Source organism: Melozone crissalis, unplaced genomic scaffold, assembly GCF_028551555.1.
Source record: "Melozone crissalis strain CALT ecotype California unplaced genomic scaffold, PUWL_Pcris_2 ptg000036l_1, whole genome shotgun sequence".
In the NCBI taxonomy this organism is placed as follows: Eukaryota; Metazoa; Chordata; class Aves; order Passeriformes; family Passerellidae; genus Melozone; species Melozone crissalis.
In genome coordinates, this window is record NW_026535814.1 from 10,938,726 (window position 1) to 10,951,283 (window position 12,558).

At 38.9% G+C, this 12,558-nt stretch overlaps 1 protein-coding gene across 1 annotated transcript in view; it reads right to left on the minus strand.

Moving 5' to 3' along the window:
• The window catches only part of SLC1A3 (solute carrier family 1 member 3), a 63,164-nt gene that overhangs the window by 20,595 nt on the left and 30,011 nt on the right, over nt 1–12,558 (minus strand). The gene's annotated exons all lie outside the window — the stretch shown is intronic.

Sequence of the window (12,558 nt, forward strand, 5' to 3'; positions counted from 1 at the left end):
TGATGCAGTGTGACACTCCCTATATTCCAGTGAGACAATTCATGGTTTCTGATCAATGTAGTTACCATAGTCTAAAAAATGTGCTGCGCATAATTTATAATTGTAAGATAGAAAAGTGGGTACTCTCAAGTAATGTTGATAATGTTTGCAACAATTAACATGTATGAAGAGGTTTTCCAACCTCAGATTACCTCTGTCCCAAGCCATGGCAGTTTAAAACAGACTAAATGCTGCTAGCCTGTTTCAGAAAATCCTTACCATTGCATGAATAAGCCTTTATAGACTTTCATAAACTTTGCAGAACTTGCAACATTAATCCTAATTCTTGGCTCTATTTGGATCTACTGTGAATATTAGGGTGCTCCCTAGGGCATCTTCTATAGTGTTTGCTCATCAGATTGCACTGATGAATGGCTGCAATGTGTTTTCTAATAGAAGGTGCAGCTATGCCAGAGAAAGAGCTCTGAGTCTCTGAGAGGGCTGTCAGAAATGGAAATGCTCTTTCTATTTCCAGCAGATGCAGCTAAGTCTCATAGTTCTTCTCCTCAAAATGTCCCACTCTTTCTTCTCCTCACTAATTGCCCAATCTCCATCAGGAGGGCTGTGCCATCTGCCTCAAAGAAGTGCTTGTGCTTCTTGTTGCAATCAAGCTTTCAAAGTGCAGAAAGAAAAATGGGGTTAAAAAAGGATTTTAGCTTTATTACCTCCTACTATGTGGAATTGCCTAGTCCATACTTCCTAAGATTCCCTATACATTTATACGGATGCTACCTTTGAACATATAAAATACAAAAAACCAGACCAACTTCTGCTTTGGGTGCCGGTCTCAGAGGAGAAAGCATTTGAAATAAGGCAAGAGGACCACAGGAAGAGTATGGAAACTTGAATCATGGCCTGGCAAAACTAGAAGTTTTAAAAATTATTGTAGATAGACAATACTTGGAGCTCCAGTAAAAGCACTCTAGTCCCTGATGTGACTGAGATCAAGGATGTGTCCCAGGCTCTGATCAAAACTCCAAAGTATGAAACCAATCAAATGCTTTATACTTACGCTTTCAGTTCAGCTTTTTTCATTTTCTGCCCTTTTGGCAGAGACCATTAGAGTCAGTAAGATTTGTACCCACAAAAGGAGTTGCAAACAGACATCACTAGATTCACACACTGAATTGTTTGGTTTATGTGTGTGCCATTGTAATGAAAGAACAAAGTGTCCAGCAAGAAACTGAGCGTGGAAATCCAGCATTTGAAGCATTTGATCCTTCATTTCTCTACCCAGCTTTTCAATCTGCAAAACTGTATCATTATGTTCATCGTATGTTTACATTTATGATTTGAAATGCTGTGAGGAAAATGGTAAATACTAGCAAGTTACAAATAGCTTTTCAAGTTTTACAAACAGGAAGTCCTGTAACCCTCTTATTTGTGGATGGAAGATTGATTTTCTTTTAGAGTCCTCAAGTAAAGTAAATATGAAATAATGCAAATGCTGTTAGCCAAAAAAAGAAATAAAGTTAATAATTTTTGGGAAATTTAGAACTGCTATCAAACTGCACAGCACATATCTCAGACAGCATTTGTTACAAATTTTATTTTTAAAGTATTAATATGGCACTTAAAATAAAACATAACTTACAAAGTGAAAGATTGAATGTTTACATACTAGTCCAGTCAATTTAATTTTTGTAAATACAATTAGTTTCTTTCTGTTCTTCTTACTTTTTCTTTTTAAAGTAGCAACAATGGTCTATCTATTTTTTCATTTTGAATAAGACTTTTGAAACTTGTTTCACAACCTGAGCACAAACAGTTAAACTGTACAGTTTAGTAGGAATGTTTGGACATGCAGAGATTTTGAATCAGTCAGCTCCCAGCATTCTGCCATTAGAGGCTGAGCACTGTCATTCTTAGAGGATTTGCAGGCACACCTGCCTGCGCTTTAACCAAGCCTGATTTTTTTTTGTACTTCACCCCTTATGAAGGTTGAGCCTCCTACACGCCAAAAGTCACAGGGAGTCAGTGTGGGGCAGAAAGGATTGCTGTTTTGAAGGATTAGATATTTTGATCCTGATTTTTTCTCGGGCTGATTCTGGGACTGAGTGGTGAACCATGTGCAAGCAGAATGTCAGGGAGCAGGAGTGATCTCTCATCTTTGCAAGCTGCTTTCCAGCCTGGCTTCCCGGGATGCCCTCTGCCTGGGACTACACTGCTCCATGTTCTAGGCTGCTCAGTCTCATTCCTGCTCTTGCTATCAGATAATTTATTTCTCAGCTTGGACATGGGGAACAGCAATTCCTCTCTTCTTGAGCTGTAACTGCTTGTGGTATGTATAGCAGAAAGCATTCAAAGCAGAGGGATGACAGGCCTAAGTATGAACAAAAGCTGTGTGAGGGGGAAACAAGTGCTCACCTCTGCGAGCCCTTGCTGGGGACCTGCTGGGCAGTCTCCCCTCCCACTGCAATTAATGGGAACTGGGCAAGCTGCAAAAGCTTCCAGCATACCAGCAACAACAATTGTCTAAAATAATATTTAAAATCAGTTTTTAAAACACGGGAAAACGAGAGGGGTGGTTTCCTTTGCATTTTAAGATGTTGACAAGACTCCTTTGAACTGAATGTGGCTCTGGAAAGGTCCCCAGAGCTTTCATGTGCCACAAAGCATTGTATCCTCAGCGTGTCTTTTCACAGTCAGCCAGCAAAGCCCGCATTGTCCCATTGCGGGAGATGTATGTGCACCTTTCATCCTGCTCGCTGCTCTCTGCTCCTCGCTGCTGGCTCCAGCGCCTCTGCCTCCCCTCTGTTCTGCCTCCCCTTCCCCAGGGGGCCTGGGAAACTGTGCCGTGCCACCAGTCCCCACGCACAGGGATGCTCCAGGTTGCCAAGGGGATCTGGAGCAGAGCCCCTGCAATTTCTCCCAGCGTGTGCGCTCACACAACATGAATGGGAATGATTTTTTAAGTGCTGATGGAGAGGAGGGAGGGAAGGAGGCTGGGGAGAAGGAAGGGGAGAAAAGAAAGAAGGGGGTAGGCGTAAGTGTGCAGAACTGCAAAACCCCCCCAGGCTTTTTACCCCGTCTGTCTTCTTCCTTCAGCTACCCCTTCCTTCACTTGGGAAGTAACACTGTGTGCAAAAAAAGGACATGAGAAGGAGTTCTCCAGAGTGTCACAAAGCAAAGCACTATTTTGGTGCTTAACAAAGATATTAGTGAAAAAATGAAAATATTTCAGAATATAGGAAAGGCAAGGAGAAGGTAAACATATAATTAAAAGAGGAGAAAGAGAGAGAAAAGATGCAGGGAAAAGGAGAAAAAAGATCTAGTTAGGAGGACTTTAACAATTCTGCATTGTTAATCTGGTAGTTTTGATTGCTCATCTGACTTGATCACTGTTGTGTAAATTGGCATGAGCTATTGATTCTATGACTCATCATGAACAACTACTATATTATGAATAGTCACAATATTATGACTACTTTTATGTCAATTATATTTTATTTATGATTTTCTATTATATAAAATTCTAGGATTTACCAAATCCGTATCAAAAGCATGCTGCACATAATCTATGTGTAACATTGGATTATAACAGGGCACACTAAAGCAGAGTGGCACACTAATGGTACTGTACTCCTGGAAGATCAAGCATAAAATACACTGAGCATGTTTTCTTTAGATAACGTTTAAGACAAACAGCTTTGAATCTGTTTGTTCAAGACAAAATTCCAAGGAATTGTTTTAAAAACTGGAATGTAGAACCTATGCTAGAAGTCCTACAGCTTCAGAATACCAGAATACTTTCTCCCTTTAATTAGCACAATAGAATCAATGGAATAAACTGATTTGTGCAGAACAGTCCAATGTCCTCAATGAGCTATTTCAGTCTAAGATTGGAGTTTATGCCTAATTTTCCCTGTTACACTATTTGAAAGTTTCTACCTGTAGTATTTTCCTTTTTTTTTTTTTTATGAAGAATTTTAAACATATTACATAATTAAATGCAAAATGCTTTTTTCCCACAACAGTAACTGGTCAGCAGCTGGTATGCCTGAAGCTCTGTTTCTGTGTGTAAACTCCCAGTCAGCAAAGCATCCTTGGGTTTATATTTGGCTCCAAAATTAATCACTAACAAATGAGAGCCCATAAATAGTAGCTTTTAAATAGGATCTCTTTTCTGACACTCCAAAGTAAATAGCAACCCTCTGAGGAAAAACAGTCATTACGTAGGATTGATTCTAGTACTTTGGGTGATTTTTTCTTTCCTCGGGGCAAGCAAGACTGACACTGGGAGTACAGGGTGTGCATGTGAGCATATACATTTATGCATGCCTATAATTTTAGTTTGAAAATGGTTAAAATGCTCAGCCACTGCTTATCATATTAAAAGTCCCTGTTTCTGAATGTTTTTGGTGCCTTTTAAAAACTTCTGACAAAAACTAAGCAGTTTATGTATTTGCTTTCCTACACTAAAATTATTGTGGTTTTAAGTGTTTTCCCCCAGCGCTTTTAGATTTTTGTTTCTTTAAAATGCATAATGCCTTTTGATGCATAATGATAAGCATTTTAAACATTTTCAGTTGGGGCTGAAATCCCCATCTAGGCCAACTAGACCTCAGGACTGACCAAAAATTAGAGTTGTTAATGCCATTGACCTCCTCAGCACTGACAGGAAGGGGTTATTGGCCACCTCTCTGGGAAGCTTGCTCCACTGTGCTGCCTCCCGCACTGAGGTCAGCCCCTCAGCCCCCTCTTCCCCAAACCCAAAGTGCTCAGTCACTGCTCACAGGACATGGGTAACTCCTCTCAGTAGGGGAGATGGTGTGCTCAGAGCCCTGGTGCAGGCTCTTGGCTGAGCTGTCACTGACACGGGCTTCCCGTCTGTGGGCACAGCACCCAACACCTCCGGGTCAGGATTCTGACAAGAATAGCAACATGTTGATGAAAATGCATAAAATAATGAAGCAGTTCTGAATGAGGATGTAGAAAAATCTGTCCATTCTGGTCCTTATACATGCTGACTTCTTGAAACAAATAAAAAGAGGATTCCTATGACCATGATGAATTCTTTCCCTATTCAGCGTATTAGAATTGAATTGATGGCACTTCCTTGCCAATGGAGATTTTTATATAAATTGCCTTTAGATGTTTTGAGCTAAGTTTTTATACACAAAACATTATGAACAGAGCATCTTTTTATTCCTAATTATTTTCCTGTTTACTTTTTTATGGTCTCTTCATTAGGAAATTGCAGTTGCTTGTTAAGGACTCCTATGGTGGAGCAGCAATAATGGCAACTGTTGACTCAGGAGTGTTGCCCTCATTTTGTTCCTTTAAGGTTGTCTTTCACTCTCCTAATGAAGCAGTCTCAAATGGGCTACTCCCACCCCCTACATCCACTAAGCACTGTGTGATGAGTAAACTCTCAGTGTGAGACCATGAGAACAATCCCTTTTGTGTATGTTGATGAGGATTTGTGGAAATTAAGAACACTGTGCAAGGTCACGGTAAAATATGCTGACAGAAAATTTGTAAGGAAAACAATTAGTTAGGTAAAGGCAGTGGAGGTATTGCCCAAGTTTAATTAACATGATTAAGCACTAGAGTTTTATTCTAATAGCAGCTGAATATGTCCTCTGTGGTGCTGAGCATTCAGAGAAAACAAAAGTTAAATTTAGGCCTTGACATTTGGGCCCTTCACAAGATTAGGTACAATTTTTACCCAAACTCTAGATTAGAGTTTTTAATAATGGTAACTGTAAAATAATAAAATTGCAAAGAAAAAAGACAAACATTTTCAAAGAACTATATGGATAGATGAAGTTCAGCAATATTAAATCAATATGGCTAATGACTTCCTGAAGCCACTTAAAATATATGTCTGAAACACAGCCTTTTTTGCATAAACTGATAAGTTGCTCCCAAATATCAATTTAATTAATCTTTGTTTAGATACAAATTTTTAGATAATGCAATTAGATATTACATTAATTTATTCCAGTTCTGTTAAGAACAGTGGGCAAATAGAGGAAAATTAGCAGTTGTATTTGATCCAAAATTATGTGACCGTGATTAAGCCAAGCTGACTAATGAAACCCATTGCATTGCTGGGATATAGCAATGCAATTCAAAGAGCCAATTAAATGGCTAAGAATGGCCCCTAAATGAGTAGCCTTGCCCCACAGCAGCAATCCTGCCCCATCCTTGCCTGAAAAGGATCAGCTTTGGATTTTGTAGGGTTAGTTTTTTCTGATAATTTGTCATTTTGAATTACCCCAGAACTGTGTCATGTGAACACCAGAACTTTTACAAGGGAAGCAGAAGGAAAGTGTCTGGGGCAGAAAACTAGCAAACACCTGCTTTTTTAGCTATACTTTATTCCTTAGAAGGAGAAGGTTTGTGAAACTCTGGCACAATAATGTCTGAACATCATTGAATGTTATAAATGGAAGAGGTCCAAATAATCTTTAGTGGCTTTACAGTGAGTTTTACCTTTCAGTTAACCATGAATAATAAAAGACTCTCTTGTTGTGGTTCATCACTGAGTAATGCTCTTTAGTAAAACAGCTTCACTTTATGAAACTCAATCTGTTGTGTGTGCCTGAAAGTATTTCTTGGGCCATCAAGTTTAGCCTTCTAATACAGCAGAGAAATACATTGTAGAGTATTGGCTAAAAACTTACTGAGCTTGAGGTTCAAACCAATAGCAACTTTTATCCCAACAATTTCCATGTTTGGATATTCCACAGCCTTACTCTCTTTTTAGTTTGCTTATTTCAGTGGAAAAACAATTTGATTGGTCAATGTCCAGATGGAGACCCATGATGGATAGTGTCCCTCAGGTGTCTGTATCAGCCCTGTTTGACATTTTCATCAATGACACAGACATTGGATTGAGCACAACCTCAGTAGGTTTGCAGATGACACCAAGGAGAGAAGTGTTGGACATGCCTGAAGAACAAGATATCATCCAGAGGGACCTGGACAAGCTGGAGGAGTGGGCCCAGGTGAACATCATGAGGTTTAAACAAGACCATGTGCAAAGCGCTGCATCTGGTCAGGGCAGCCCTGGGTATCAGCACAGGCTGGGCATGAACAGCCCCAGAGCCCTGCCCAGAAGGACCCGGTGGGTGAGAGGCTGGACATGTGCCAGCAAAAGAAGCATAACCAGCAGGTCAAGAGAGGGGATTTCCCACCTCTACTCTGCCCTCAAGAGATTCCACCTGCATGGGAGTGGAGCAGTGCATCCACCTCTTGGGTCCTGAGCACAGGAGATACCTAGATCTGTTAGAGCAGGTCCAGGGGCCACAACGGCGTCAGAGGGACAGGGCACATCTTGTCTGAGGACAAGCTGAGAGAGTTGGGGCTGATCAGTCTGGAGAGCAGAAGGCTCTGGGGGGACCCTTCAGCACCTTCTAGTACATAAAGGAGGTTTGTAAGAAAGATGGGGAGAGGCATTTTAGTGAAGTCTGTTATTACAGGAAAGTGGGTAATGGTTTTAAAGAGGGCAGATTGAGGTTGGACATAAAAAAGAACATTTTTTACAATGAGGGAGCTTGGCCAGAGAGATGGTGTCTCTCCCATCCATGGAAACTGTCAAGGTCAGGATGGAGAGGGCTCTGAGTACCCTGATCTAGCTGAAGCTGTCCCAGCTGATTGCACAGGGTTGGACTAGATGACCTTCAAGGCCCCTTCCAACAAAAACTGTTCTACATTTCTTCCTTTAAAATTCTTCTCTCTGTTAGTGTGAGTCACTGAGGGCAGGGAAGAATTTCATAAACCTCTCCTTCACTCCGCTTGTTCTTGCTAAAGTATTTATAAACAATGAAGTATAACACCTGGTAAAATGAAACGTCAATATAAAGCAGTGCATCTACTGAGTGTTAATGATCCTTACATTACTAAATGAAAGCTCCTACAGGATTATGCTCTTCTGTTCTGAAAAGTGTAGTTGGCTTGCTTTTCAGGTTTGCAGTATAACAGGATACATTTGAAGAACCAGTAGGGAAGCACATTTCCTGAAACACATCTGCCTGAGAAGGACCCTGCTGCGGGCCTGTTGAGATACTCATTTAACTCTTCGCATTATTCCGTCTTTTGCTCACAGTATTGGAATGTGACAAACAATATGCTTTTTGAAGGGAAACTAGGGAGTAATTTATCTTCTTTATGTGTGCTAAGCAGAGCAGGAGGGAGATGCAAGCAGGGATTCACAGCAAGCCATGGAGCAGTGATTAGTAACAGCTGACAGTCTCAAACCAAGACTCTCTTTCTTTGGTTACTTCATTGTAATAACAGAGTACAAAGAACTGACTGTCTTCAAGCCAAGAATCAGAGACCCAGGAACACAGAAAATAGCAGCTCAAAATTTTTTTTGGTAACAAAACACTATTGCTACCTGCACAGTGCAATTCTAAAAAGACATCCTTTTATGCCCAGACACTTGAACTAAGCTTTCCTGGAAATGAAATTCTTATGTTGGACATAAAGCTGATTATTTTCTGTGTAAGGAGTGAAAGAAATAAGTATATTTGTTTATGAAAAGGCGTAATGTAACATGGTAAATTAGTTCAGTTTAATCAGGAAACAAGTTTATTTTGGTAGCTGATAAGCCAAAGCACATTCAATTAGTTTAAATCCTAAAGTGCATGTTGTTGCAAGACTGAAATAAATATGGTTGTAGTTGTGCGACTTTTATCCTACTCCCTGAGGATGAAATATTAGTTTTCATTTGTTTTGAATGTATTGCCAAAAATACCTGCCTTAAGCATGAAATGCACAGCATCCTACGAAGTGATACAAGTGATAAAATTACCTTTGCTTTCTGGTTGGTGCTGAGCACATTGCTCAGTGCTCCTTAAGAATCCCTAATGCAATTTCTCAAAATACATTTGCAAACTTTTAATTTGCGAAAATGCTGGTCTGAGTTTTGGCAGACTGTGCCAGGAGCTCTTCACAGACGTTTTTGCATGTGCAGCACTTTTTAAACAACATTCCACAAATGTACAGCGCTTCTTTTATCTGATTGGCTCTATACAGTGTGGTGAAGCTGCAAACTATTTATTCTACTAAATCACTCCTGATTTACGTTAGTTGCTGCTGAAAAAATAGTGAGAAATTAAAGGTATCCATAATAGACTGCTGGTAGTGCAGTCTAGTGTAAAAAATTGCTTTTACATCTTAGGTATGTTAGAAGTGCCTGAAGAGATGAACTGTTAGAAAAATGGACACAGTTCAAGTCAGAGTGGTGCAAGATTTAAAGAATGGGAAATTAAGTTTCTCCCCTAAAAAAATAGACATCTCGATAGACATCTCTATTTGTGTGCAAAACTACATGGGTTTTGGGGCATGGGATTGTTCTGATCATTAACTGGTCAGAGCTCTATGCTGGAGACATCACCTTCTCACTTAAAATACGATTCAGAATTGCTGGCAAACCTGTTCTTCACTGAAACTTCCAATAATAGACTCTATTGCAATGGTAGTATCTTATTTGGATGTTTGTCCACTAGGATCTGACACTAGTTAAGTTAATTTTATAGACTTCATGCAGCAAATATTGTTTGAAAGGGAGCTTTGCTCAGTTGGATGTGACTCCATAAAGAGTTGAATCAATGGTAGTGTGCGACTAACGCATCTGGCAACATCACAGCCTTTGGTTTTCTGCTTGGATTTTTAATTTTAGCACAATTTTTAAAACATTGAGAGCACTGTTTGTTAATTCATCTATACTAAGATAATTTGGAAACAAACGGTGCGACGTTGCCTTTGGGTGTGTATGAGACTTGGCTTTATTGAGTAGTCTGAAGTTCCACTTGTAACTGTTCACTCACTAAAGAACTCTTCATGGTTTTTGTTGTTGCAGTAGCTACAATCTACTCTTGCAACAGTTTATTAATAATAAAAATCGCCCTGCTTTGTTGTTTTTGTTCATTTTAATAAATCTTGTTAGTGATACTATGCTGATTTGTGCATCTGTGCCCGACCTAAAAGTTTTAAGTGTTCGTTGTGCTTTCATCTAGCGGTTCATTCACCTGCTGCTGTTTTACCCATTGATCTCCCATGAGCTGCTCATGGAGCTAGTGGGTTTTTTTGGTGTATCTTGCACACACTCTGCTGGTGTTTACATCTCCTCATGAACCTTTTAGTTCATTACATTCCTCCCCATGTGCCCTGCATTTTTTCATCCTGTACTGTTTTACAGCACCCTGTATGCTTCCGTGGAGCATCTTTGCTGACTTTTCTTCTTTCACACTTCAAGTATAATTTTAACTCCCTCCAAGTTCAGTTGTTATTTGCACTGTAGCAGCAAAAATCACTTTCAGTGAAACTCCGTGGTACCACTGCTACCCTGCTCCCCACAGTGATAAGAGTAAGCTCAGTTATCTCTCTATGACAGTGATCTTGGTGTAACAGCTTCGCAGTCTGCAGAGGTTTGTCTTGAAACACATTATACCCAAGCCTGTGCTGTTATTTGTGCAGGACCTAATGTAGTGATGCCTCAGTTCCTCTGAGAGCTCAGGCACAAATTAAGGTGCGCCACTACACAGCATCTATTCATGTCAAAAGGAAATACACAGAGCTCTTTCATGTCTCTAAGTCATTTTCTGAACTAGAAACTACAGAGCAGTAACTAATTACACAATACAGACTACTTTAGGATCCTTTTTTTAAAGAATCACAAGAACTTGCATTTGGCAAAAGAAACATTGCGCATAAACTTGTTGATAAAAAAAAATCCTGTGTTGATAAAGAATGTAGAAACAATTTGATACTTCCTTTATCATATATAATTGTCTATTTAAAGAGAATGGTATCTGATACAGAAATTGTTAGAAAAAATTTTGTATAGATATGATTAAATTTCTGAACTTGTTGCCTTTTAAAATGCCACTTATAATCTGTTAGTTAATATGTTAATAATAAATGAGAATATCCTAATGCATAACAAGATAGCATTTTTCCTTTTTTTCATAGGAGTAAATCAGAACCTAACTACACTCTAAATTCACCCCAAAAAATTTAATTAGTAACAATCAAATCAAGTTTAAGAAAAAAATAGCTTCTATTTGTGAATTTAAGGTCCTCTGGTAACATGCCATATGAATACTAAGGAGTCATTACTTTAGCTGCAATTAGTCTATTATGTTTTCAATTGTCATTATAATTTGGAGGGTTTTTTTCACAATTCAGTAATGATGTTAAGGCTCTTCTGAGAACTCATTAAGAAAGTGTGGAATTGGAGTTTCATGTGAACAGGCTTTTGTTTTCCTTCTTTTCTCTTTTTTGTTTCAATGACCTCTTGAACTTTGGTTCACTGATTCAGTTACAGCCTTGCAAGATCAAAGACGTACATATTTTTCTTTGTATTTCTTCATCTTACAGACTTGTAGGAGGGAATGGAAAGAAGTTAATACTTACCCTGGAATGCCTGACAGTAGCAATCAGTACTTTTTAATAATATTATTACACTCTTTTCAGGATGTTACAGTGCTAAGTATAGATGAAAAAGAGGGTTTGGCATCCACAATTCAAGTGCTATACAATTGCCATCTGGACACTATCTGCTTGTTGGCAGGATTCAGAATATGAATCTCTATGACAGGTCAGAAGTATCAAGAAAATATCAGCTGATTTCAAACTAAACACATGGAAGAGAAGAGGGAGGTTTTTTAGGTTATTCTTATTGCTGGACTGTGGTGTTTTGCAGAACGGAAAACTAACCTTTTTTCTTTTTAACAAACAAGTAATCATCCTATATCAAATTTGAAAGGTTTATTTTCTAATGGATGATGGTCCTTTGCACAGGTTCATTGGCCATGAGACAGATGTTAACCAGGCTTAGTAAGAGCACATTCTATAACTTGGTTTTCAGAGTCTGGGGAATTTAAACATAATGGAATTGTAAAATCTGGACAAAGCTGATTTTCAGTGCAAGAATGAATTAGTGCATTAATCAAATAGCCATTCTTTAGGTGAACTCTTGACCAAAACCTACTTTCTCTCTAGCTCTGAAAAGAAACTATATTCACTGGAGAAGCTCTGATTTTATCTAAGTATTCAGAAATAAGTTAGAAGTGGGTGGTGAAACATCAGAAGTAAGTATTCAGCTTTGCATGTGAGTAAAGAGAAAATGAGAGAGCTGTTTATGGTGGGAAGAATCAGACTCATTATGTTAGCTGCAGTGCAAATAGTGTATTTCTAGTGTTATGCTGTACTTTTGTTTTTCTTATCTACCACCAGTAAGGAGCTACTTGTACTGTTGTCTAAGGATGAAAAAACGCATTTATCTGAAAAAGAGTTGATCCTGTTTAAGTATACAATTACAACAAACCAAGGTCTCATTCTGAAAATGCAATGAATTGAGGCATATAAATAAATACTATTGTTAAAGTACTTAGTCTGAAAACCTCTTCACAACTTGTGATACACTTGAAGCCCTTCAAGATCTTCAGTGAAGTAGAGAAGATGAATATTGCTGGAAGATTTATACCAGATCTGGTAAATCAGGAACTAGAAGTCATGTTCTCCAAATACTGGAATGCTGGTTTTGGGTAAATCCCAAAATTT